At 41.8% G+C, this 27992-nt stretch overlaps 1 long non-coding RNA gene across 1 annotated transcript; it reads right to left on the bottom strand.

Moving 5' to 3' along the window:
• Window positions 1-8: 8 nt before the first annotated feature.
• LOC125931475 (uncharacterized) lies at window positions 9-27992 on the bottom strand. The gene is made up of 3 exons (XR_007460447.1): window positions 27798-27992; window positions 19725-19846; window positions 9-236 (listed from the first exon to the last, which is right to left on the bottom strand). It is a non-coding gene; the product is annotated as an uncharacterized LOC125931475 (long non-coding RNA).

Genomic DNA, 27992 nt, shown 5'->3' with positions numbered 1-27992 from the left:
TATTTGAACTCTGATATTGCTTTCTAACTTTTCATGTTGAGGGTCCTATTTCCCATAAGATGAAGTAAATATGAGGCAAGAATTTGTGACAAATTATCGATGAGTTAATTTGAACTAAACTTACTTGGTTTAAATTCATCGGAATAAGCGTGGTGAAACCGAGCCATTCTCCTGAATCGGATCACACATGGTGGCTTTTCTACTCCTTAATGACTCAGCTTGTATCGTGAAGAATTCTGCAAACATACACAAGAATACTTATATCCAGGGACAAACAAAAAGTAGACTCTAGGATAAAAACAAGAAACAACCGGTGCCTGGGTGGCTCAGTAGGTTAAGCATCCGACTCTTGATTTCAGCTCCGATCATGATCTCAAGGTTCGTTGGATCGAGCCCCATGTCAGGCTCCACACTGACAGCACAGAGCCTACTTGGGATCTCGCTCTCCCTCTCTGCCTCTCTCTCTCTCTAAATAAATAAGTAAATAAAGTTAAAAAAAGAAACAAAAAAAACCAAACCACAAGCTGTAATCTCATTGTGGATTAATATTCATTTCTGCTTTTCATCATTAGCAGCATGGAGAGTTCTACATGTAAAATGAGGGGACATGCCAGATGAGCTCTAAGCTTCCTTCCAGTTCTAACATAAATCATGACCCCCTATTATTCCTGACTATTATTTATCATTTCTACCCATTATCACCTATTTCTGTAGTAGCTGAGCATAAATCTATTTTTGTCACACTATTCTTTTACCAAGAATAAATCCTTAGGAAAGTAAGATTTTTTTTTTTTCAAATCCAGAATAGAAGAAACAAAATCTCAGCTTTTTAAAAGCTGAATCCAGGAACATTTCAAAATAGCTTTCTCAAAATCCAACATCAACATAAAGATTTGAGATTCCTAACGTAAAGCATTAACCAGTAGGATTTTTTAAAAATAAAACAGAAATGCATTGAAATACAACTCTTTTTTTTTTCAGTTTAAAAGTGAACTCAAAGATAAACTAAAATATAATTCATAGTCAGAAATAGAATTTATAGTCAGAAATAGAATTCATCGTCAGAAACGTATATCCAGTCCAACATGGCCATGGGCTGGCAGGATGTTTTAATTGTACCCGGAAAGGCTGGAAGAAAAGTCATTTATTATTTTAAGGATTAAAGTTAGGAATTGTCGGGCTCACATCTTTTTATTTGACATCTTCTGGCATTAAGGAGTGAGTAGGACAATAGAAAAATGGAAAAGTGACGTTCTCTCTGAGGGATGGAATGGGGGATATTATTGAAACATGGATGTGGATTTCGACTTTTTGCTTTGCTTTTTTGGACTGGCAGACATTTTTGTCATGCACATATACTTCTTTTACGTTTCAAAACCTAATAAAAATTATTCAAGAACAGAGAGCTTTTCCATTTCCTCATATGTATGTCCCTTGAAAGAAAGGAGGGCCATAGCAATAATGAACTTGAAAAAGCCTAATTTCAAATTCCACAGCCCACCAGGTGTGTATTTGTCTTAAGCTTTCACCAGAGCATAATTGTTAGGTTTATCTGTCTCCTCCCTAAACAGTGAGCAACTCTATAATCGGTTCTTAGTCTCATTTATCGCTTTCTCTGTGGTGCCGAACACATGCTTGGTATCTATTAGTTATTCAATACGTGTTGATTAAGCAAAACTAAAGCGTTGATGTTTTGCCTCTCCAGCTCCCATCTTTGTGATCTTTAGTGAGTCAACTTCGCACAGAGTAGGAATGATAGAACTACCTCACAGGGATGTTAATTAAATGACACAATATGTTGGGGCGCCTGGGTGGCTCAGTCGGTTGAGCGTCCGACTTCAGCTCAGGTCACGATCTCACGGTTCATGAGTTCGAGCCCCGCATCGGGCTCTGAGCTGATGGCTCAGAGCCTGGAGCCTGCTTCCGATTCTGTGTCTCCCTCTCTCTCTGCCCCTCCCCCATTCATGCTCTGTCTCTCTCTGTCTCAAAAATAAATAAACATTAAAAAAAAACATTAAATGACACAATATGTAGAAAGAACTTAGCACAGTGCCTGCTATATAGCAGTATCCACTCCCCTCGCCTCTTCTTTTAACACAAATTTCTTCTCAATGAGGAAGAGTAATAATTTTTACAAGATAAAAAAAAAAAATCAGCAGTCCTTTTTCTGAGTTTTAAATGCCACTTTGAAGGCCACAAAGATGGACCAGATAAAATATTAGCTTCGGTATGTGTTTCAGGAGTCCTAAGACCACTCATACCTTCAGTGATTTGCTAGAAGGACTCACAGGATTCAGAAAGAGTTGCACTCAGGGTTATAGCGTATTACAGCAATCACCAAGGGGGAAGGACTCATCAGGAGGTGTCTAGAGAAACCCGGGCCCACGTTTCCTGCTCACCCCCCAGCAGCGGGAAGGAATGTGTTCCTCTAGCAATGACATGCAGCGACATGTACCCGTGAAGTCTTCTTGAGACTCAGAGTTCAAGGTCTTCTTGGGAGTTTGTCACATCAGCATAATGACCCAGGACAACTGCCAAACTGCCAGGTTTCCAGAAGGGAGGAGGTGTTTCGTGCCCACCACTTGAGAATGTTCCCAAACGCAAAGTTCCCAGGTGCCAGCCAAGGGCCAGCCTTGGAAAGAAGGCAGCCTCAGGCTTCCTGCACACATGGCAAGTGACAGACTGGGAAAAGAGGGCAGAAGCTTCAGGAAAGAAGAATAGTAAGAACTGGGGAAAGCAGAGAAAGGACGAAATAGGGGAAAGGAAAGAGAGAAAATGAAGTAAAGGAAAGAAGGCGGGAAAAGGAAGAGGGAGGGCAGGAAGAAGAGAAAATAATCCCCGGGCTCACCCAATGTGGCTTCCTACCCCAGCCACCTGGCCCTCCAGCTCCCTGGCTGGGCTCTGCTCCTCCCAAAGCCCCAGCTCACTCTCCACTTCCTCAGATGCCACAATGCTGCCTTGTAGATGCTACTTTCATCCCCTGACTTTAGAAATATACATATACATATACATATACATATACATATACGTATATATATACGTGTAAATATAGCTGTTCCCTTTACCCTGCTGGCTTGGTGTAATCTGGCTGCTTTGATAAGGAGAAAAAAGGATGAGGGAGGGAAAGCCCAATAGTGAGGAGATTAAATAGGAAAAGGCATTTGAGTTAAACGGAACAAGATGGCAATAAGAGGCTCCCAGAGCCCCTCCGAACTTTGAAAGAAATATATAGCCCGTCTGGCTTTAGCAGACAAGAAACACTGGGAAAATATGGCACAATGGGCTCTTTTGAATGCACAGTTGACCCTTGAACAATGTGGGCATCAGAGGCACTGACTCCTCACCATGCAGTAGAAAATCTGCGGATAACTTTTGACTCACTACTAATAGCCTGCTGTTGACCAGGAGCCTTACAGATAACATATGTTGATTAACACATAGTTTTCATGTGTACTGTATACTATATTCTTAAGCTAAAGCAAGCTAGAGAAAAGATAACATTACTACGAAAATCATAAGGAAAATACATTTACAGTACTGTACTGTAAAATATCTACATATAAGTGGACCCATGCAGCTCAAACGAGTGTTGTTCAAGGGTCAGCTGTACTTGTAAATTATGGTGGCCTCCTTGACTTCTGAGAGGTCATTGGTTACTTCTCTCATTTAAATACCTAGAGCAAGTTTTTTTCAAAAAGTTTAAAGACACTAGGGTTTTATTCTTCCAACCCTCCCTTTTTTTTGACTTTATGAGTTCATAAAAAGGAAAAGAAGATAAGCGAGCTATTTCTTGCCCTAGTACTTTTGTAATTGAAAAATATAACAGATCCTTTTCTCCTTTTCTCACATTTTGTATTTTAAAAATTGCTGTCAGACTAAGGCTTTGCCAAGTTTCAACCCTAAGTGAAATCTTACCAAGAAAACTGAAAGATATGTAAAAAGCAGATGGATTATAGGTATAATCATACCGCCTACACACATGTTATGGTTTTTTTAAACAAGTTCATCTCTCTTGTGTTAAATGTATAATATTAATTATACTTATGTACTGAAATATATATCCTTCTATCATTCCATTTTCACATTATCAAGAAGGTTTCACTTTCGTAAAAATATATATGTATACATCTGGATAAAAACAGATCTTCTACGTAAGAGAAGAAATTAGAAAGAACATGATACCTTTCCATCTTCAGTTACCTAGAAGTCTACCCCATGGAAAAAGAAGAAGATATTTTGACAAGCCCAGAGAATACAGGCTGAACAAATAGAAGACAATTTTCATTAGGCACATTAAACTCACTTAAGGAAAAACTTGGTATCTGCTATCAGTTAGTTCCTCTTAGACAAAGAATGGCTACCCCATTTATAATTGTCAAGTGAAGGGCATTGTCACTGAGAGAGCTCAAGAATGCCGACATTAGTAAGACTCTGAGAAATCAGTGGAGAGCCAATGGAAGGACTGGACAGAAGAGTGAACAAAGAGATTCCCAAAGAGCCCAAAGACAAAGATTGGCTACAAAGAATGAATTGGGAGACTGGGAAATCTTATTGACATGGGACAGATTCCAAACGCCTTGTGAGAGGGTCAAGTTGCCCAACATAACTAAAGAGTTCTGAAGTTGAAGTTTAGCATAAACAAAGAAAGGAACTGCAACTGGATGGAGAGAAAGGGATTGAGCCCCAAGAGAAAACTTAAGGGTCAGCAAAGAGAGGCCAGGTTAGGCTAGACGATGTGGAAGTAACAAATTAGCCCTGGAATCTTGGTGGTTTAACACAACAAAGTTTATTTTCTGCTCAAAATACATGTTCTAGGGTGCCTGGGTGGCTCAGTCAGTTAAGCATCCAACTTTTGATTTCGGCTCAGGTCACGGTCTCAACGTTCATGGGATCGAGCCCTGCATTGGGCTCTGTGCTGACTCTGTACTGACAGCATGGAGACTGCTCTCTGCCCTGCCCTTCCTCCCTCCCTCTCCCTCTCTCTCTGTGTCTCTCAAAATAAATAAACAAACATTACCAAAAAAATACATGTTCCAAAGCAGGTAGGTAGGGAGCTCTGTTTCCCAGAGTAATTCTGAGGTCCAGGCTCACAGAGGTCTGTCTCATGCTTTATAGCTGCTTCCACCGTATTACAGAGGCTCCAATTTCTCTGAATATAAGAAACAGGAAAAGGCAGGAGCACATGGACTCTTAAGTGACCGAGAACTAAAGTGAGGCTTCACTTCTTCTCCTAAGCTCCTTGGAGCTTAGTCATATGCTCCAGCCCAATTATGAGGGAGGCTAGGAAATGCAGGGAAGAAAATGGACTTCAGTGAGCTCAGTTATTGGAGGGTGCACTGCCCAAAGCCTAGATAAAACCCTTTCCAGGCAGAGATGCCACAAACATTCTTTACCTCAGCTTATTACCTTATAAGGCTTTCCTTGCCAGCCATTAAGTAAGTTCTGAATTTCTGACATGGTGGATTACCATTGTTTGAGCATTCAAACAGAAGCTGGGAAATGGCCAAAACCCAAAACACTGACAACACCACATGTGGGCAAGGATGTGGAGCAACAGGAACTCTCCCATTCATTGCTGGTGGGAATGCAAAATGGTACAGCCACTTTGGAAGACAGCTTGGCAGTTTCGTACAAAATTATAAATACTCTTACCATATAATCCAGCGATTGTGTTCCTTGGTATTTACCCAAATGAATTGAAAACTTATGCCCATACAAAAACCTGCACATAGATGTTTACAGCAGCTTTATCTAAAATTGCTACAATTGGAAGTAACCAAGATGGCCTTCGGTAGGCGAATGGATCCATAAACAGTAGTATATTCAGACAATGGAATATTACTTGGCACTAAAATGAGAGGAGGTTCTTCCATGGCTTTTTATAGCTGGGTGATAATGATGTATCAATGTAGGTTCATCAATTGTAACAAATGTACCACTCTAGTGGGGGGGTGTTGATAGTGAGTGATGCTATAGAAGTATGCAAGCAGGGGGTATGCAAGCAGGGGGAATTCTCTGTGTTTTCCCCTCAATTTTTCTGTGAATCTAAAAGGCTCTCAGAAAAGTTTATTAATAAAAAAAGTAGGGATGTTCTTCATCAATAAGGCAGTAGAAGGGATGTATTTATTCGGTACAAAGTGAATCAGATGACCTCTTAAACTCCCTTCCAACCCTGAGGTTCCCTGATTTCTATGCCCTGTTTGATATTGAGAGACCACTGACTCTCAGGACAAAAAGGGATTTTAAAGGTCATCCAATGGATGAATTCTTTTCTCTGTGGCATGACTGCTGAAAGGTCATCTAATGTATGCTGGACGATCTTCAGAGAATGGAAATTTGGTGCATCTTTGATTAACTCTTTCAATACCTCCTCAAATCACCCTGAGGTCATCTTAGCATTGAACCAACCTGTCTCCCCATAATTCCCACTCTTTAGATATATCAATGGGAATCAGAAAGATAGCAGTAAGTGTCTGGAGGCAAATCTAATATCTATTCAACAGAAATCCCCCCAGTAAATGTGAAGCCCTTGCCTTACAGGTAGACTTTTCAAGAAAATGAAGCAGGGATCAGGGAAAACCAGACAGCAAGCTAGACTCACAGTGACCTTGAGGTCCTAAAGGACAGAGGCAGGACCTCACTTTAGGTGTTTGTAAGGTTATCACTGTGTAGGGCCACAGGCAAATGTGGGCAAAGAGCACATTCATTTGTTCTTTGGGAGGGTCATCATCCTATTGACGACTATTGAGCCTATTTCAACTAAACATTGCTGTATCATTCCTTCCCCAAAAGGTTCTTTTAAATTGATTATAGACAGAAGGATCTATCTTCTAACAAGTTCACAGCCTTACTTAGAAAATATAAAAGAATTTTGCCAAATCAAGGGGATACTGCTCATTCCTTATTTTTCTTGGTATTCCTTAGAAATCTATACTGAATACTCTTGCTTTGATGCTTTCCTCTTCCTTGCCTTAAAAAAACATTTTCTTAATGTTTATTTATTTTTGAGAGAGAGACAGACAGAGTGTGAGCAGGGTAGAGCAGAGAGAGAGGGTGACACAGAATCCAGAGCAGGCTCGATGTGGGACTCGAGCCCACGAACCGTGAGATCATAACCTGAGCAGAAGTCAGATACTCAACAAACTGAGCCACCCAGGCGCCCCCCCCCCCCCCCCCCCCCGCCCGCCCCACCTTCCTTGTCTTGACCTTCTTTGTCTCTGGCCTATCTTCTCTCAACCTCCTTCACTGGATTCTCTCCCCTTCCTTCTAACAGTGGTGGTTTTCCCAAAGCCCAGTCCCCAGCCTTGCTAATAAAACACCTTTGCTGAGCAATCTATCCACTCCCATGCCTGTATCTACACTTACATGTTGATGCATCCCAAATGCCTATCTCCCCAAGAGCTTCTCTCCTGCACTCCCAATTCATCTCTACCTAAACAGGGCACAGATGCCAAGAGTATAGGTGCTCACAATGGATCCCATTGTCATTTACTCCCCTGTTCATGCATTTTCAACTTGGCACCATATTTACCCAGTCTCCACACCTGGGAAATCAGAAGTCGTCCTGTACTCCTCCCTCTCCATGAACTTTCATAATCCAGGCATGAAGTCCCATCAACTCTATCTTCAGGCAGTTCTAAAATCTGCCTCTTCCTTCCATCCTCATCACCAACAACATGGTTCATCGTCTCTCGCTTGGGACTACTGTAACATCCTGCTTTAACTTTTACATATTTTGTTATACTATACTACAGTTTTAGTGCTTTTATAATGAAAAACAAATTTCTTCACTCGATCTTATCCTGTTCCAGTCTAGCTCCCTACAAGCTGCTAACTGAAACTATTACAGGTATTTGATCATCTGGTTGTTGCCACAGTATCTCTAGATAGTATGCTTTATGTCACAACTTCTTGGTTTATCAAAATAAAATTTCTATTAATTTTCTGCTACTCTAAATGAGATTTAACCTATCTCTCTGACTCCCAAATCTCCAGGAGCCCTTCTTCCCCAAATTCTGTATATACCCAAATATAAGGCAAGATTTTTCCTCAAAATTATCCCATCATAAATAAAGTCCTAAAAAAATAAAATCAAGTCCCTATTAAGATTTTCATATTACAGGCAGTAGGCAGTCTCTCAATTACTCAATTACTTACTTTTGAACAACAAAGTGCTATTTGGGGAAGATACATTAACCTGAAATGACCTCAATCAAACTCAGCTTCAATGCTTATAGAGGTCACTTGACGTGATGGGGGAAGGTAAATAAATTTAACACAGATTGAGTCACCATTTCTGGAGAAATGACTTCAAACTGCAGCTCTGGGTACCCCAGCGTATAAGCCTTTTTAAAATATCAGTTTATTACAATACATTAAATGCATACGTTGTGAAGCTTACTACAAATGAATGGGTATGTGTGAATCATGATAAACTCTCTAATGGCAGCATCATGCTCAGATTCAAAAAACGCTGCTATCAAACTGAGTGGAAGCGAATATGGCACTGTCTTCAAGTGGCTCTTGATGAAGGAGAAATGAATGTCGATGTGCATATGTGGAGTTTGAAAAAAATTGTATCATGGAAAGTGAGTGAAAAAGAACAGTTCTGTATATTTTATATAGCATGAGATTTAAAACATATAGATATAATTAAAGTTCAATTAAATATTGTCAGTAGACATTTGGCTATTTAAACTCCTTCCCTGAATATTGTATATTCAAGTTAAGGGGCGCCTGTGCGACTCAGTTAGTTGAGCATCTGATTTTGGCTCAGGTCATGATCTCACCACGGTTTGTGAATTCGAGCCCTACATCGGGCTCTGTGTTGACAGCTCAGAGCCTGGAGCTTGCTTTGGATTCTGGGTCTCCCTTTCTCTCTGCCCCTCCCCTGCTTGCTCGCTCGCTCTCTCTCTCTCTCTCTCAAAAAAGTAAATAAACATAAAAAAATTTTTTAAATATTGTATATTCAAGTTGAAAAAAAAAAGAGTTGTCTTCAACTCTCTCATTTGGGAGAAGGATGTTTTCACTTATAATCAGGGCCCACTTAGCTCCGGGCATATATTGCGGTTATACCTCCAGATCAAGACCTCCACTGGTCAGTGCTGCTAGTAAGTACACTTCTGTTTCTCTGTTCCATGTTCTGTCCACCAAAGGCCCCATCACTTGTCTCTTCACTCTGTAAAAGAAGCAGTAACGCCCTCTCCTTTCCCCTCTGCTGATCCTTCACTGTCCCCACCATCCTGATTTCATAACAAAACTCATCTGTGATTTGCCCAGCAAGCGTCGCAAACTGTTGGCCCCTGAGTGAACAAGGACATAGACGTTTTTTCGTTTAATTTAAATGGAAATTTATAAATTAGTTTCCTAGTATTTTAAGCTGAGGAATCTCACCTGTAACTGAAGTACTATTTTCTTATTTCTTTTGTGCTTCATTGTTTTGCCTTCTGAATTTCATGACCATCACCTTGGTCTGTTCAGTCATCTAGCTGCCTGGAGACAGACTAGAATTCATTAAAGAAAAAATCTGAAGAGAAAACCCAAGGAAATATTAATCTCCTGGTCTTCAAAATCAGGCTTATAAAGCAGGACACTAATCCTCCAAAACGAGCTCTTTGCTTGAGAGACGATTTTCTAAATTACTTTATGTCCCTCTTTAGTCTGCTAAGGATCAAGCTTTGAGGACCGAGCCTCACAGACTTCTACAGTAGCCTGACAGTAGGCAATCCATCTCAGCCAGCTGGACACGCGCTATGGCAGTCAGAGGACGTTACAAGGAGGGTCACTATACAGCCCGGTTTGGCTTGCACAGTCCCAGGTTACACTTGTCCATTCATCCCACCCACGCAGTGCCTCCTTTCAACTCTCAAATGTGTTCCAGGTCACGTGATACATTTTATGGGCCATCCTGGTTCTAATGGAAGTAAAGGGGCAGCCCTCTGTGATGGTTAATTTTATACATCAACTTGACCGGGCCACATGGTGTTCAGCTATTTGGTCCAACGCTATTCTCAGAATTTCTGGGAGGGTGTTTTGGAGCAAGGTTAACACTTCAACTGGTAGACTAAGTAGAGCAGATGGCCCTCCTTAATGTGGTTAGGCCTTGTCCAATCAATGCAAGGCTTAAAGACAACAAAAAGGCTGACCCTTCCCCAAGTAAGAGAGAACTCTTCTGGCCTGATAGCTTTCAAACCGGGACATTGGCTTTTTCACGGCTGTGGACTCTAACTGAAACACTGGCTCTTCCTGGGTCTTGAGCCTGCTAGCCTTCAGACTGGAACTACACTGTTGATTCTCCTGATTCTTAGTCCTTTGGATTCAGACTTGAACCACATCATTGTCTCTCCTGGGTCTCTAGCCTGCCAAGTCACCCTATAGATCTTGGGATTTGTCAGCCTCCATAATTGCATTAGACAACTCCTTAGAGTAAATATCTTTACACACACACACACACACACACACACACACACACACCCTACTGGTTCTGTTTTCCTGAAGAACCCTAACTATTACACCCTCCTGCCTTGTGATCTGAGGAACTGTGAGAAAGAAAGAGAGAAAAAAGCAGGAGAGCCAAGTGCAGAGTTGGCTCTCCTGACTTCTTTATCTTGTGCCTGGCAAAGGAGAGACATCATGGACAAATGTGGGAGAATAGAGAGAATCTACAAGTCTGAGAGGAAGCTTCCTCACCCCACTCTGCAGTGCAATCATATCACCTTGCCTGATAACCAAGTCATGCAAGAGAAGACCCTGAAATTCAGCTTGCTCAAGTTGCCCTGGGTTCCAACATGGAAAACAGCGGTGTATCTAGATGTAGAGTTTGCTAAAGAGAATGGCCGTAGTGGGGGTAAGGTGGTAGCCACTGGAGATTCTATAGAAGACCACTTAAGTCAAGACTGCTACGGTCTCAATGTTTGTGACCTGCCCCCAAATCATATGTTAAAACCTCAACCCCCAAAGGTGATGGTATTAGGAGGGTCCTTGGGGTGATTAGGTCATGAGGCTGGAACCTTTACGAATGAGATTAGTGCCCTTATAAAGAGATCTCACAGGGCTCCCTAGCCTCTGCTACCATGTGAGGATACAATGAGAAGTCTGTGACCCAGAAGAGGACCCTCATGTGACCATACTGGCACCCGTGTCTTGGACTTCCAGTTCCCAGAACTGTGAGAAATAAACTTTTGTTGTTATAAGATACCCAGTCTTTGGTATTTTATTAGAGCAGCCCAAATGGACTAAGGGCCAAATGAAAGTCAGGGTCAGACCACAGATGAATCTGCAGTGACAACAGAGGGAGATCTAAGGCCAAAGCAGCCAGAGCCACACAAGACCCTCACGAGCCAAGAGTGGCCACATCACCAATTCTCCCATCAAAGAAGTGAGCCCAGAAGAAGATCCAAAGAGCCTGACTCTTCCCTCCTGCCAGGAGGTTACAAAAGTTACACCCTGCCCCACCAACCTCAGTGCTATTCTAGGGAGAAAAGAAGTAGGAGACTGAGTATTTTTATATTAGTTTGAACCAGAACCACATTAGTTGCCAATTTTCAACCATTTGTTAAAATGGCTGAAATCATCCATAAAATATGATAATAACATATGTTTCAAACTATATAAAAACCTTACAACTCAATAATAAAAAGACCTAACCCATTTTTAAAAGTAGGTAAAGGATTTAAATAGACATTTCTCCAAAGTAGATATACAAATGGCCAATAAGCACATAAGAAGATGTTCAACATAAGCCATGAAGGAAAAAAATCAAAACCACAATAAGATACCACTTCATACTCACTAGGATGGCTATAATCAAAAAGACAATGACAAGAGTTGGCAAAGAGGGGGAGAAACTGGAACCCTCATTCACTGCTGAAGGTAATGTTAATTGGTACAACTGCTTTGAAAACAGTTGGGCGGCTCCTCAAAAAGTTAAACACAAAGTTCCTATTTCACCCAGCAATTTCACTCCTAGGTATATACCTAAGAGAAGCAAAAAGATATGCCTACATAAAGACTTATACGTGAACATTCATAACAGCATTATTCATAATAGCCAAAGAGTGGAAACAACTCAAATGTCCATCAACTCACAGGTAAACAGGATGTGGTCTAGCCACATACAATGCAATACTATTCCGACATAAAAAAGAATGAGGTATTGATACATGTTACACACGGATAATTGCTAAAAAACACTGTACTAAATGAAAGAAGCCAATCACAAAGAGCCACAGACCGCATGATTCCATTTATAGGAGATGTCTAGGGCACACAAATCCATAGACACAGAAAGTAGATTAGTGGTGGCCAGGGGCTGGGGTGAGGAGAGTGATTACTAATGGGTATGGGTTTTTTTTTTTTTTTTTGAGGTGATGAAATGTTCTAGAATTAGATAGTGGCGATTGTTGTACAACTTTAGGAATATACTAAAAACCACTGAATTATAAACTTTCAAAGGTGAATTTTATGGCATTTGAATTATACCTTAATACGTTAGAAAAGAAGAAAACAACATTTCCTAAAATTTCAGAGTGCAGTAACACTTACACAAGAGTGACGCTCAGGTGTTGCTGGTATCTTCTTATGGTTTTTCCCTAACGAGAGGAAGGAAGTGGGGAGAGGCCAAAATTATGGACTATATAAATAAGCTTAATTTCTTCATATCTACAATGTGGTGTGAAAGGGATTCTCTGACCCTGTGATACACATCAAGATCCAGCTTTCTGGAGTGCCTGGCTGGCTCAGTCGGTGGAGCGTGTGACTCCTGATCTCAGGATTGTGAGTTCAAGCCCCACGTTGGGTGCAGAGATTACTTAGAAATAAAATCTACTAAAGAAAAAAAAAAGATCCAGCTTTCTCCTTCTCTTGAAATGTCTTTATCTGGTAACAGGGGTCGGTCATCCTGTATGAAAACAACCCTCTTAGTCCAGCAGCAGCCCACTTTAAATTGGCTACTTGCTCTCCAGGTTGTCGTGAGCTCTTTCCTAACCAACATCACTCACTCACATTGCCTATCTAGCTCTGAATATATTTGAATTTGTGATTCCTGGTAAAATAGTCAATTTTCAGTAAAAAAATTTTTTTAATGTTTATTTTTGAGAGAGAGAGGGAGGGAGAGAGACAGAGAGACAGAGAGAGAACGAGCAGAGAAGGGGCAGAGAGAAAGGGAGACAGAGGATCTGAAGCAGGCTCTGTGCTAAGAGCAGAGAGCCCAATGTGGAGATCGAACTCATGAACTGTGAGATCATGACCTGAGCCGAAGTCAGACGCTTAACCAACTGAGCCACTCCCCTTAAAAAAATTTTTTTGAGAGTAATCTTTACACCCAATGTGGGGCTCAGACTCAAGATCCTGACATGAAGAGTTGCCTGCTTAGCCGACTGAGCCAACCAGGCACCCCTAAATGAGTCGATTTTAAGTGTTATTGAAAGCAGTGTTTACATTTGTTTCAGTTAGGAATATGTTTAGCTACAAATAACAAACATCTAAATAACAGTACCTTTAACGAATAGGGGTTTTGCCTTTCATAAATCAAGAAGCTTGGAAGTAGGTAGCTGCTCAAGTCGGATCAAAAGCCCAATGACAATGAGATCTCAATGTTCAGAGGCTACTGGCTGTCTACCAAATATCTATTATCTCTTTTCTGTATTACTTGAACCCTGAGATTATTTGAAGGGATAATGTGACGAGCTAAAAATGACATTTCCTGTTTCCTTTACAACTAGGAGTATTTGAGACAGTCCTGGTCAATGTGATGTAAGTAAAAGTCACTGAAGGGGACTTCTAGGAAGGCAGTTTTAAGGGTTTGCATATACCTTCTTTTCTCTTTGCTCTCCCCCTTCTTTATGCCCCAAATGAACATACGACGGCTAGAATTCTGACAGCCCTTTTGAGAACAGGAGGACAAGGATGTCAAAGCACAGAGTCAAAAGGAGTATGGGTCCCTAGTTATATCATGTAACTACCATAACAGTCTTAGACAACCCACTCCGGACTAATAAAGCCATACTTTAAGCCACCTTTTTATGGGATTTTATTACTAGCGGCTGAATGCAATTTCTGATTCATATACTGTCAATGTATCTATAGCTCCTCTGGCCTTTTCATTAAAGTATTAAAACTGATGCTGCCTTGCTTATTACAAGAATATGGAGAGGGGAAAGCGTCTGTCACAGGCACAGCTTTCCTGTTCAGTTAAAGGAAGGGTAAGCACTGGGGCATTATTCAGAAACTGAATGGACTTCTTAACCAGTTGTGGTTGAGGTCAGGAGTACACTAACTCTTCATTGAATAGGTACTACCACACTTCCTGTTAAGGAAGGGTTGCTAGTTGGAACAAATAAAGATGGTAACTCTGCAGAACATCCCCTGGAACTCACAATTTGCCACTGATGTTCTAGTTCAGGTTCATTGTTGTTGTTGTTGTTGTTGTCGTTATTGTTGTTGTTGTTGTTAAGTTTTATGTATCTAGAGAGAGAGAGCACACAGGTGCACGTGCAAGCAGAGGAGGGGCAGAGAGAGAGAGAGGAAGACAGAATCCCGAGCTCCGGTGGGGCTTGATCTCAAGAATCGTAAGATCATGACCTGAGCTGAAATCAAGAGTCAGACGCTTAACCAACCGAGCCACCCAGATACCCCCCAGTTCAGGTTCTTTGAATTCCATGTTTCCAGCTACCCTGTGCTGTGGAATAAGTCAGTTTTCTTATCCACTTCCCTCTATCCAAACTAAAGCAAAACTCTTGTCTGAATAGTTCATGTGGACATGGCTATTCAATAACATACAGGTTCATCCAAATCACAATACCAAAGCTATGGAAACAACCTAAATGTCCAGGGATGGATGGATGGATAGAGAAAGTGTGGTCTATCCATACAATGGAATGTTTTTCAGCCTTTAAAAAGAAGGAAATTCTACCATTTGTTACAACATAAATGAACCTGGAGGACATTCTGCTAAGTGAAATGAGCCAGTCACAGAAGGGCAAATACTTTATGATTCCGCTTATATGAGGAACTTAGAGTAGTTAAACTCATAAAAGCAGAGAGTAGAAGAGTGGTTGCCAGGGGCTGGGGGAGGGGGAAATGGCAAAATCCTACTCAACGGGTATAAAGATTCGATTCTGCAAGATGAGTGAGCTCTAGAGACCTGCGGTACGACACTGTGCCTACAGTCAACACTACTGCAACGTGCACTTCAAAATTTTTAAGAGGGTGGATCTCATGTTAAATGTTCTAACTGCAATAAAAGAAATTTTTTCATACACGCGCATCCAGAGAACTAGAAAAATTATATATTTACGTGTGCATATGCATACATATAATTTCCCCCTAACGAAGACACAACCTTTCTACATTCTTGTGGCAAACGACACACTCCAAGAATGCGTGATTTTGAAGGCCCAGTTTTGAAGGCCCATGCTGTCCTACATGGTTAATGACCCCCCTCTTACTCCTTTCTCTGAACCTTGCATGTGCCTCTCTCGCCGTGCTTGCCATTTTGTAACGCACTTCTTTGTTTTCTCATCTCTTTCCTACTTGTCTGGGAGCCTTTTAAGGTCAGCAACTGCTCTTCTCTATTTCCTTACAGATAAATCTAATTACTTAACACTGGATAGAATGTTCTATAAATACTGGTTGCTCTGAATGAAGCTCTAGATAAAACTCATCACACTTTGAAGGAGGCCCATCAGTATGACAAATTTGAAATTATCTTTACTTGCAATTTGTACGATACACAAAAAAGGAAAATCCATTAAAAAGTACTCGAGTCTTTAAGAACTTGACTTTGATGGCAAAGAGCAAGGAAAGCATGTTGTTCCCCTTGACAGGTATTTATTATTTATCCTTCCTATCAGAACCCATAGATTTTGTTTATCCTTCCTGCTCAATCACCACCAAGAGGTGTAATGGTTGTGAAAGGTCCCTAATGTCTTTGGCACCCTCCTTTCAGCCTCCTATTTTAGGGTAGAACCGATGAGCTCATTTACAGAAAGGCTTGCCAGGCTCTGCATATGGTTTGTAATATAAATAGATCACATCTCAGGCATATCAGCAAGATAGAGGAGGCTTGCCTTCCCCAAAGTCTGCTGAAGTAGAAATTCTCACCTAAAAAAGTACGTAAGCCACCTCTACTTTCTACTTCTCGGGGAATTTAAGGATGTGTTGTGTGAAAATTTCAATCTTTGGCAAACTTAGATGAGTCTTGGACCATCCAAAAATAAAATATTCCAAGACTAAAGGCTAAATGGTAATCCTGTTTAATTTCAGACTTTCACCTGTCATTGGGCTGCATGACTGCATATTTATTAAGATCAATTCAGGTTCACGATCCGGGTTATAACCTATTGCATTAGCCTAAACATACAGTGATTTGATTCTGCTTGGTCATTTATAAATAAAACCTCCTAATTTGGTTTACTCGTGATAGGAGTCTCCATTGAAATAAAAAATAAAATAAAAATGAATCTACGACAAAACAAAAGGATCCAGAGATGCGCAATAGTCACAAACGGGCGCTTTTCAATCTATTTTAAAATCTCATTCTTTGGGGTTTTAATACTTTTTTATTTGACATAGTTTAAGACAAGAAGTTGCAAAAATAATATAGAGTTCTGTGTACCTGCAGCCAGCCAGCTTCCCCAAATGAGAACATCTTCCATAATTATAGTACACTGTCAAAACCAGAAATTGACATTGATAGAATACTGTTAACTAATAACCTTAATTGGATTTCACTCTTTTGCTATCCTGTTTTCGGGGTGGGGATTCAGTGTCTAGTTCTATGTAATTTTATTACATGTTTAGACATGTGTAACCACCACCACAACCAGGATACATGTTATTATTTTAAAACATTTATGAAAGCCCAACTAGGCACTAGACACTGTTAGGCAATTTTACATAATAACCTCATGATGTAAACTTACGATCTCCTTTTTGGAATGAGAACACATATAAAAAAAGGAGAAAGCATACATCTCCCCTTGTTTTGGTCCTTTACCATCAGGCATGTGCCTAACAGGAACTCTTGTCTGATGACATCAATTTCAGTATGAGGGACTGATTTTTAAAATCTTTATATTGGGCTTTCATTAAGTCATAGCTCTTCAATTTTCAAATGTATAAAGAGAAAGTTCACACAAGTTCACACGTCTTCACTTTTTTTTTTTTTTTTTACTACCGTTAGACACGAAGTGAGTGAAGAGATCACAAAACAAAGAGGATCCATCCTGCAGCTCAGGACAGCAAAAGCCCCAGGTCTTAAGTCCCTTTTGCTTTCCCTCAAAACCATAGCAACTCTATTTCTGTTCTTGCTTTTCTCCTGCACCCAGACAATAACATTTTTATCCTCTGAGGATTATTTCTAAAAATAAAATCAGAAAGAAGAAGAAACACGGAAAGGTCTCTATCTTTGGTTTGTAAATGTTACTTTTAACCTGCTATTTAGTTTAGTTCCCCTACCAGAAAACACTCTGTCCACCGCACTGTCTTCAGGCTCCGTGCAGTTAGAAAACGTATGACCTTAATGCTCCATGTGCCCTTGTCCCTTCTACTACCACTGGGGGTCCCATGAAGGAAACATGGTGGGGCTCAGCGGGGGGCTCAGCCCTGAGCTATGGGCCATTACCTCCACCTCTGCCTTTCATCAACTATTACACCAAGTCCAGCCTAAACAGCTGGGGACTCACAGTTGGGTTTTTCTCCTACTTCACTGGCCATTCCTCTCAATCCCTTTTCCCATCTTGTCCTCTTCTTTCTGACCTCCAAAGCTGTGGACCTTTGGGACCACCCTCAGCCTTTTCCTTAAGACAGTGATTCTCTCTTAACCAAGGGTGATTTTCACCCCACGGGACATGTGGCAGTGTCTGGAGCCATTTTAGGTAGTCACAGCTGGGGGTGGGGTGGGTAGAGGCCAGGGATGCTGTTAAACACCCTACGCTGTAGACTGTAGGATGGGAGAACCCCCGCGACAAAGAATTATCCCCATCCCAGGTGTTAATAGTGCCAAGGTTATGAAATTTTGCCCTAAAAGCTCTTACTCAATGCTATGATATACCCAGATCAGTGCACATGCCAACCACTTCTAAATACAATCTCTAGTCCTGCCTCGCCCTGCCAATCCCAGGTTCTTACATGCAACTGTCTCCGGTTATGTCTATTACGGCCTCAAACTTAACTTGTCCACAACCAAACTACTGCTGGCATACACGAACGTGCTTCTCCCCCCGTCTTCCCCACGTGGACGATGGCATTGGCCAAGGAATTGTCTTAGATTTCAATCCCGATTTTATGGAAATCGTTTGGTGCAGGCATACTATGTGTAGAATCAAAGAACAGTGGAGCTGTTAGGGGTATGTCTCATTCAGGAGATGAGGCGAGCGAGACCCAGAAGTTCTTGAGATGTACCTACATGTCTACATTAAACTTGATGGCACAGTCAGAATGAGGAGTATCGTTTCCTACGGCTTCTGTGTCCTAAAGGATTTAATAACCTTTCCTGTAGATGACTTGACTTCCTCAGGTAAAAGACACAGCTCAGTTGCTTCTCCTTGTTTTTAGAAGTCATTGCTAGATACACACTTTTGTGGAGGGCAGGGCCCGGCCAACTACAGCTTATGGGTCAAACCTGGGCTGTCTCCTGCTTTGGGCCTTTAGTATGTATGGCCCGTGAACAGAATGACTTTACCATTTTTTAAATAGTTGGGGGGGAAAATTCCAAAGGACAATGATAACTCATGATATGTGAAAATTATGCTAAAAACAAATCTTAGTGGGCGTAAATAAAGTTTTATCAGAGCATGGCATATTCATTCGTTGCCGTATTGTCTATGGCTACCTACGTGCTCCACCAGCAGAAACGAGTAGTTGCAACACATACCATGTGGCCGGCAAACTGAAAATACTATCTGGCCCTTTACAGAAAAAGTTTGCTGACCCCGGCATACTGATACGGGCTCAAATTTTAGAGTTTAGAGACAAATAACATAGATTTCAAGTTCACCTCAGCTGGCAATGTGATGTTTGAATATGATCCAACATGTGTGAGCCTCACGTTGAATGAGGATAATAATACTTTCCTTTAAGGATCGTCAGGAGTATGAGAAGTAATGCCTGTAAAGGTTTGAAGCATAGTAGGAACCACTATATAAATCCAATAAGAAGAAGAAGCAATATTAACACAAACTTTACCCCTCAAAATTCTCCCTTTGATATGCTTTGAGTTCCTATGTCAAATGCCTTTTCCTAAAATCCAGGCAAATACACAACTTGAAACGGCTGTCCTGGTCCCTTTCATCCATTAGTTGGGTGATGACAGAACAAGTTCTCATCACATCATGTTTTGAGAGCAAACTGGAGGAAGGTTAATATCTTAATAATTCAAATGTCATTCTACCCAGTCGTGAATTCCCTGAGTAATTAGTTTCCTGGAAAACTGTCTCCTGAGTGATAAAGGTGACACTATCTGAAAAAGGAAATTATCATGACCTGCCCAATCCTCTCTCCAACTCTGTCTTCCCAAGAATGTCACAAAATAAGTTAACAGAAAATGGGGAACATTAAGTAAGTAATTAGCATGTAGAAACGGCCTCCAAGCTACCAGAACACCACTCTTCCAGATTTCCTGGAAGACACTCAGAGTGGCCACATAAACAAAGAATGGCCTTGATGTTTCATTGGCATCCCCACTGCTTCCAGGAGTAACAGACGGGAGCATGCCTGACACTCACCTTGCCTGTAGCCTCCATCGGGGCCTTGACCTCAGCCCTGGCCGCCTCCAGTCCTTCAGAAGATTCTGCCATCCCGGGTGGCTTTCCAGCCTCAGGCTTGTCTCCCGGCTTACATCTCATTCCTGGAGTGGAAAAGAGGTCAATTCTAGCTCTTTTTCTTTGTGCGACCCCATCCTTTTGCCCTCTTGCATCCTGCCATTTTCCCTGCTCTCTAAGGTGGTTTCAGCTAGAGAGTCACTTCAACCTCCTTAGACTTTCTCTTCCTGCTGAACTGCCCTTTCTATGGTACTTTCTGGGATGATCCACATCTCTCACGAGTGACAAGACGTCATTTTGCTAATTAACATATGGCCTAATTATGGCTGTGTTACACTTTAGAAGACAGAATTAAAGTCTGAAGTGACCTAAGTAATTAGGAGGGGTAGACAGAGACAAATGAAAGCAGCAGCTATAACAGTGGGGGTGAGCAATGACTTGGCCATGTCCTAGGAGGCTGAGAACAACTGGCCATGACTCAGGTGCATGGGCACCTTGGGATCGGCTCCAAGCAGGCTTCTGTTGTAAAAAGGGAGCATCCTATCTAGGACAATATGGGGTTTTCTTTCCTCCTGCTGCTCCTTACCCTCTCCTCCACCATCCCTGGTGCCGCGGTGGTATTCAATAAGAAAGAATATATGAACCAGAAAAAGTCATACCCACAAGGTTGAATTTTCAAATGGTGCTACAGAAGAGACAGGACGGTGGGGGTGGGAGGAATGTGATAGGGGAATTGTTGTTCCTAGGTTGACATGGCTAGAAAGTGGTCCCTGCTCTGCTCGTAAGTCTGTCCTGGGATCAGCACAAACAAGCATGTGATGTGTGCATTGGGTGGGCTCCCCCAAAACTTCACTTTGGGTCAAGAATGTGAGTATAAGTCATTTCTTTAGGACATTTTGGAAACACTGGCAGGGAGTGAAAGAATGAGACAGGGAAGGGAAAAGAGTTGATAGAAGGTATGTTAGCAAGCAAGCTAGCACTGTGGAGCTCAAGCCAGCTGGGGAACCAGGGGAGACAGAGTACAACAGGGCTTGGCTCAACTTTCCCTGTAAGGGCAGAGAGTGAATATTTCAGGCTTTGGGAGCCACACGTTTTCTGTCACAAAGGCTCAATTCTGCCACTGTAGACCAAAAGCATGGATAATACATAAATGAATGGGTATGGCGGTGTTCCAATAAAACATTAGTTACAAAACCAGGCAGCCACCCCAACGGCTACAGTTTGTCAACTCCTTGCCATAGAATAGCGTTTCTCAAACTCCCATGATGAACTAATTCTTAAAAACTGCCCACTGTCTTTCTTACCGGGTGAGGAGGCTGGAACAGTTATCCACTGATACCCACCCACCATTTTCAAGGGCTGATCCCCCAGATATTGACTCCTGGTCTTTCTAGACTACCTGGCACATGGGCCAAGAACACCTCTGCAGTCTGAGAAGGTGGAGAAGCAAAGGGGCTCTCAATAGGAATCTGTAGGCATGTATGCCACGTATGGGAAGAGTGAGAACCAAGAGGTTGTGGACAAGGCACTGTCAGTGTTGCACCATTTTGATTGATAGGGTAGAAAGACCGCAGGCTTTGGAAGTAGAGAAATCGAGGTGAAAGTCCTGCTTCTGCCACTCTGTCTTTCCCTTTCCTTATTCTAAAAATGCATATAATATGGTAAGTGTTGGGTTGAGTTTTGGGGATCTTCTTTGAAGATTTTTTTAGAGTAGTTGTAGGTTCACAGCAAAATTGAGAGGACGGTATAAAGAATTCCCTTATATCCTCTGCCCCACACACGCACAGCCTCCCTCATTTTTAACATCCCCACCAGAGTGGTACATTTGTTACAGATGATGAACTTACACTGACACATCGTCGTCACCCAAAGTCCATAGTTTACCACACAGTTCACCCTTGGTGTCGGACATTCTATAGGTTTTGACAAATGTATAATGACACGTATCTATTACTATAGTATCATACAGAGTAGTTCCACTATCCTAAAAGTTCTCTGTGCTCTGCCTATTCGTTCCCCACCCTCTCTGCCCCACTCCCTGGCAAACACTGACTTTTTTTTTTACTGTCTCTATAGTTTTGCCTTTTCCAGAGTGTCATATAGTTGGAATCCTACAGTATGGACCCTTTACAGATCAGCTTCTTTCACTTAGTAACGTGCATTGAAGATTCCTCCATAGCTTCTCATGGCTTGATAGCTCATTTCTTTTTAGTGCTGAATAATATTCTATTGTCTGCATGGACTGCTGTTTGTTTATCCATTTGCCTACTGAAAGACGTTTTGGTTGCTTCCAAGTTTGGGCAATTACAAATAAAGCTGCTGTCTATATGCGGTCGCAGGTTTTTGTGTGGACATAAGCTTTCAACTCCTTGGCATAAATACCAACAAATGCAAGTGTTGGATCATATGGTAAGAGTATACTTGATTTTATAAGAAACTGCCAAACTGTCTTCCAAAGTAGCTACAGCCCTTCACATCCCTACCAGTAATGAATGAGAAAGCTCCTGTTGCTCCACATTCTTGCCAGCATTTGGTGTTGCCACTGTTCCAGATTTTGGCCAAAGAGGCCTGTTGTTCTTTTCATTTGTATTTCCCTGATGACATACGATGTAGAGCATCTCTTTATATGTTTAGTTCACCATCTGCACACTGTCTTCAGTGATGTGTCTGTTAAGGTCCTTGGCCCATTTTTTAATTGGGTTGTTTTCTTATTGTTGAGTTTTAAGAGTTCTTTGTATATTTTGGATAGCAGTCCTTTATCAGATATGTCTTTTGAAAATATTTTCTCATTCTGGGTTGAGTTTTAAATGGCACAACAAGCCCTAGCATATGTGGAACATTTGGGCACATTAACAAGAGCTCAGTAATAACTCCTTCCCCAGAAAATTCCAAAATCACATAAAAAGTTAGAGCTAAAAGGGATCCAATGGATCATCTCCATGAACCACTATTTTTCTCCCATATCCTCCATTTTACATCAACTGTACTCACTCACCCAGGTTAAGTGTGGTAAAGGTGGTGAGGATGAGTCACAAAGGAGATGGGGCTGCAACAGGAACCTGGGAAAATGAATGGGAGGATGAGGTCGAAATAGTAAATGTTTAGCAAGCACCTATTATATCCTAGGCTGCATAGGGTATACATTTAAAAAGAATGAACCGTCGTTATGTTTAAAGAATTTATGGTTTGGGGGTGGGAGGGGGGGGTGGGTGATGGGTATTGAGGAGGGCACCTTTTGGGATGAGCACTGGGTGTTGTATGGAAACCAATTTGACAATAAATTTCATATATTAAAAAAAAAAGAATTTATGGTTTAATGAGGGTAGACCAAAAAAGTCCTAAGATGAACAGTGATATTCAATTGATGGCCTACTAAGTGGCAGGGATCTTCCTAGATTCTTTGTATACATCAGCTATAATCCAACTGACAACCATGCAAAGAAAACTGTTGACTTCGTTCCAAAGAGGAAAGTGATGCTCAAGGAAACGAGTGACTCACTCCAGGCCATCCAGCTAGTGAGAAGCAGAGCTGAGATTCAAGCCCAGGGCTGTCCGATTCCAAAGCTCACGCTCTTCGCATACCAAGCTGCTGAGGAAAAGCTTGTAAGACAAATCACACATCACGTCACTGTGAAAAGTGCAACCTGGACTGGGAAAAGGACACACAAAGACTTAAGATCAAAAACAATCAAGCTATGAAAAAAAATAGCCTGATGTTATAACTTAAGTTGGTGAAAAATGGAAATAGGAAGAGTGGAACCACAAGATTGAGGGCTTTGACCGCATGCCTATGGGTTTTGAAGGGCTTTTCCAAGGCAACAGACACCAAAAACTCTCAATGGGATTTCCCCAGGAGCTAGAAACAATAAATTAAGACTCATCTGAAAATATTAATTAAAAAAATAAGTGAAAGTATAATAAGTCCAAGAACTAATATAAAGTTATATGTCAACTATACCTCAAAGGAAAAACAAATTTTTTTTAAAAAAAGTTTAAATGTTTAAAGTATGTACTATTTTAAAAAATAGTGTAGGTGCACCTGGCTGGCTGAGTCAGTAGAGCATGCAACTCTTGATCTCAGGGTTGTGAGTTTGAGCCCCATGCGGGGTGCAGAGATTACTTAAAAATAAAATCTTTAGGGGCACCTGGTGGCTCAGTGGGTTAACCACCTGACTCTTGATTTCAGCTCAGGTCATGATCTCACAGTTTGGGAGTTTGAGGCCCATGTCGGGCTCTGTGCTGACAGCTCAGAGCCTGGATCCTGCTTCAGATTCTGTGTCTCCCTCTCTCTCTGCCCCTCCCCTTCCTCACATTCTGTCTCTCTCAAAAGTAAATAAACATTCAAAATAAATAAATCGGAATGCAAGCTGGTGTAGCCACTCTGGAAAACAGTATGGAGGTTCCTCAAAAAACTAAAAATAGAATCACCCTACGACCCAGCAATTGCACTACAAGGCATTTATCTAAGGGATACAGGTGTGCTGTTTCGAAGGGACACATGCACCCCCATGTTTATAACAGCACTATCAACAATAGCCAAAGTATGGAAAGAGCCCAAATCTCTATCGATGGAGGAATGGATAAAGAAGATGTGGTACACACACACACACACACACACACACACACACACAATGGAGAACTACTCAGCAATCAAAAAGAATGAAATCTTGCCATTTGCAGCTATGTGGATGGAACTAGAGGGTATTATGCTTAGCGAAATGAGTCAGAGAAAGACAAATATCCTATGACTTCACTCACATGAGGACTTTAAGAGACAGAACAGATGAACATAAGGGAAGGGAAACAAAAATAATATAAAAACAGGGAGGGGGACAAAACAGAAGAGACTCATAAATATGGAGAACAAACAGAGGGTTACTGGAGGGGGTGTGAGAGGGGGGATGGGCTAAATGGGGAAGGGGCACTAAGGAATCTACTCCTGAAATCATTGTTGCACTAGATGCTAACTAATTTGGATGCAAATTTTAAAAAATAAAATTAAAAAAATAAATAAAAAGTAGAGGAGTTGATGCATAACAAAAAAAATAGACTCGTTTCTGAACTTAAATAAATAAAATCTTTAACAAAAAAAATTATTTTTTTAGGTGTAATAAGGGAGAAGACTAGTCCTCACAGGAACTTAAATGTATTATAAAGCAACAAGAATTCAAGTAGTGCAGCAGTGGTTCAAGAACAGACAAAAGTTAATTAATACAAGAGGAGAATCAGTAGCCCAAAAATGAGCTTATTTTTTAATTGAAGATTTAATAATGCATGAAAAACAACAGAAGAGAAAAAAATCATGTCACATGTGCTGTTGGAAAAAATAGATTAGGAAAAAGTAGATTCTTATTTTGTGTCAGCTATCAAGTTAAATTTCATGTGGACTTAGGAGATTTTTTTTTAAGTTAACTACAAAAAAATTTGAAGAAATTCAAAGTCCGAATGTAATTTCTGATACAATAGCCTTAGAAAATAATGAAACCTATGAAAAAGGGAAAATACAGAAAGCATTTCACACATCTGATGTTCAAATGAAGGTGGAGTTAAGGAATGACAGTACTTCAGCCCCAGAGAATAAGATATGCCCATTCAAATAATTATAAAAGCTATAGCAACATAAAAAATATTTAGGCATGATATACTATGAGAAATATGACGTATTAGTTTTCTGTCGCTTCTGTAACACATTACCACAAACTCTGCTGCTTGAAATGACACATATTTATTAGCTTACTATTTTGGACTTTAGACGACACAGGTCCTACTGAGCTAAAGTCAAGGTATCCAGCCAGGCTACCTTCTCTTCTGGAGGCTGCACAAGAGAATCCATTGGCTTTTCACAACCTCTGGAGGCCACGCACATTCGTTGGCCCGCAGCCCTGCCCTCCTTCAAAGTCAGCAAAGGCCAGTTGAGTATTCCCGTCAAATTGCTCTGACTTCCCTCCAGTCACATTTCCCTCAGAGCCTCCTGCCTCTTTCTTCTACTTTATTTTTTTTTTTCAACGTTTTTGTTTTTGTTTTTGTTTTTTTTTTGGGGGGACAGAGAGAGACAGAGCATGAACGGGGGAGGGGCAGAGAGAGAGGGAGACACAGAATCGGAAACAGGCTCCAGGCTCCGAGCCATCAGCCCAGAGCCTGACGCGGGGCTCGAACTCACGGACCGCGAGATCGTGACCTGGCTGAAGTCGGATGCTTAACCGACTGCGCCACCCAGGCGCCCCCTTCTACTTTAAAGGACTCTTGTGATTACACTGGACCCACCCAGATAATCCCGGATAATCTCCATATTTAAAGTCAACAATAAGCAGACTTTTTCCTGCTGCAACGTTAATTTCCAAATTTTTATGTCACCTGACAAATTACCAGTCTCAAGGAATTAGGACATGAACATCTTTGAGAGTCCATTATTCCGCCAATCACATATGGTTTTCAACAGGTAGAAAAATATACATATATAAATATAACTATATAATAGGGCGGTGGGATGGTGGGTGAATATTTGCTATTCTATTTTCCAAACCCTTTGCATTGTTTAATAATACTTCTATAATCTTCTTTTTAATTTTTTTTAATGTTTATTCATTTTTGAGAGAGAGACAGACAGCATGAGCAGGGGAGGGGCAGAGAGAGAGGGAGACAGAGAATCCAAAGCAGGCTTGAGGCTCTGAGTCGTCAGCACAGAGCCTGACGCAGGGCTCGAACTCACAAACTGTGAGATCATAACCTGAGCTGAAGTCAGCCGCTTCACCGACTGTGCCACCCAGGCGCCTCTATAATCTTTTGCAGACAAACGAGTGGTGGCTGATGGGGGCAAAATCTGAGAAAGACTGGCTCAATTTCAGCCAGTGTGGTGCTGGGCTAGCACATTAACATGTATTACATTGCTGCAGTCCTTGCTTTCTTTCTGAATGTTTGTAGATTCCTCTCGGTCCAGGACCACCAGGTGCAGCCCTGACCCATCAGGGTGGTCAGCGACTCTTGTCAAGTAACGTCCCACTATACCCAGCACGGGCACTCGATCGCCATTCATTCTTCTGGGCCATTAAATCTCTGTGTGGAGCCTTCCTGTCACGGTGCCGTGCAGAGGTGATGCTCTGGCCTCCCACATGTTTGCCAGAAGACGCTGAGGAAGACAGCTAGCCAAGGTGGGAGCTGAGGGAAGTGAGTGGGAAGCAGGGAAGCAGGAAGGTAAGCAGATGTTTAGGCATTCGCCTTCTTTACATTTTTTCAGAACGAATGTTCTGGAGCAGAGCCAAGTAGTATTTCCATTCAGGGATGTACAGAGGAATATTTCAAGGCAGGCAAGTCACACTGGGGCAGGGGACGGCACAGAGCAGGTCACTGACTGGCAGGGACCAACCAGCAAGTCAAGGCTCAGAGGGGAGCCAGCTCTAACGGCCGCCATCACCTCCGACAAGACCAGAACAGGAGAAACAACCTCTCAGGGCTATCCGACCTTTGCTATTCACAGTTGGTGGCCCGGGGGCCACGGTGCACCCGTCAGCTGGCACCATGTTAAAATGCAGATTCTGATACAGAGGCCTGCCGTGGGCCCGAGAATCTGTGAGAGTCTGCACTGTTAACAAACTACCAGCTGATGCCGATGCTGTCGGCCCATGGACCACACTCTGAGCGGCAAGGTCACCTGGGAATGAGCAAGAGCTACAAAGATTCAAGTCCCACCTCCAACCTACAGAATCAGGAACATCCCCAGAGGCATTTTGGGTTTTTGCTTGTTTGTTTATTTTGGTGACCAGAATATTTAATTCCCCCAAATGGGAAATCTTAATTATTTACCTACAGGGTTTATAAGCCCTTTTGTAAGGAAATAACAAAAACAAAAAATCGACACGTCTCAACCATTTAATTTCGAGCACTAACTATACATTCTGTTTGATACCCGAGTGCAAAACATAAAAGGCCTCCCTCGGCTGTGGCTGGTCCTCATAATTGGCACAGCCATTAGGCTGACGTCTATGACAGGTCTTTTATGGATATATGTGGCTTCCGTGAAGGGATCCTGGTAAAACATACCTTGCTTAGAAAGAAGTCCAAGCTTCAGCTACCCAGAGGATGCTTTTGCTCTGAAAGGGCAGCTGCGGACCTCGGAGCTTTCTGACACGCTCTCTCAGACAGGACGGCGGGGGCTGCGGGTGCCGTCATCCAGCAGAGGCAGCAGGACCACCCCTGCACAAGCCCGGAGATGCCGAGAGGTAGGAGACACGGGAG

This window comes from Panthera uncia, chromosome X (assembly GCF_023721935.1).
Source record: "Panthera uncia isolate 11264 chromosome X, Puncia_PCG_1.0, whole genome shotgun sequence".
NCBI classification, from domain to species: Eukaryota; Metazoa; Chordata; class Mammalia; order Carnivora; family Felidae; genus Panthera; species Panthera uncia.
Note: the sequence above shows the minus strand (reverse complement) of the source record. Positions and strands in the feature narration are given on the sequence as shown.